Consider the following 1,142-nt stretch of genomic DNA (forward strand, 5'->3'; position numbering starts at 1 on the left):
CAATTTCGATAAATGAAAGTAAAATACAAGAAAACGATAATAATATTGTTTTACATTACAGCCACGTTCAGAAACGGTGGTACAGATCAGGTGCATCAGCCTGGCACCCCGAAATTGAAATTTCGTACTTTTTTTTTTAGATAATTAGTAACTAATTTGTAACAATTTGTAACGCAAGATTTGGAATTTGTAACACAAAATTTCACCCTTAAATCGACGTTCCAGTGTTAGGGGTGCTGAGCTGACGTCGTTAAAAGTCAAATTTCACACTTTCTTTTGTTTAGAAAATTAGTAAACAATTTGTAATAATTTGAAACGCAAGATTTGGAATTTGTAAAATAAATTGCATCCCTTGAATTGACGGTCCAGTGTTAGGGGTGTTGGGTTGACTCCGAAAGTTAAATTTCATACTTTTACACTGAAGATTTATTCCATGGTATTGTTTTGCGAAAAGTGGAATTTCCTACCTAAAAGTAAAATTATGTAATTATTTCTTAATTATTTTTTAATTTGTGTTGTATTTTACTATTTTTATAAAAATAGAGATAACCTATGTTACTTTTGATTTTTGAACAAGTTTTAAATGTTTAATAATTAAATAATATACTATTTATTGCAAGGTAAGTATTTTAATTTATTATTTGTAGTATTATTTATATAACTATCATGATTATAGGAACCTACTGGGTATTTAATATTTATTATGTTTTATTGACAAAAGCTCATTATTTTAATTTTTAATGCCTATTGATTTAAATACCTATGTGAATGTGAGTAATGAGGTAACTATGATTTCAAATAATTATATTTTGTTAATCAAGCCATGTTATCATGAACTTGAGGTTAAATAATTATTATGTCCTTGTTTTACCAAGATACTACCACGATTTAAGGTTTAATATTTTATGTATTTATACAACATGGTGTATTTATCAGGTGTACACATTCTCATTCGTCATCAATTGATAGAATGAACGAAAATATTACAAAAACTACCTTAGTATTAAAGACACTTTTTGGAGTTGTTTTTTTTTTTAGATAATTAGTAACCAATTTGTAATAAGTTGTAACTCAAGATTTGGTATTTGTAACACAAAATGTCACCCTAAATTGATGGTTCGATATTGGTATTCCTATACAAC

Source organism: Acyrthosiphon pisum, chromosome A2 (genome assembly GCF_005508785.2).
Source record: "Acyrthosiphon pisum isolate AL4f chromosome A2, pea_aphid_22Mar2018_4r6ur, whole genome shotgun sequence".
NCBI classification, from domain to species: Eukaryota; Metazoa; Arthropoda; class Insecta; order Hemiptera; family Aphididae; genus Acyrthosiphon; species Acyrthosiphon pisum.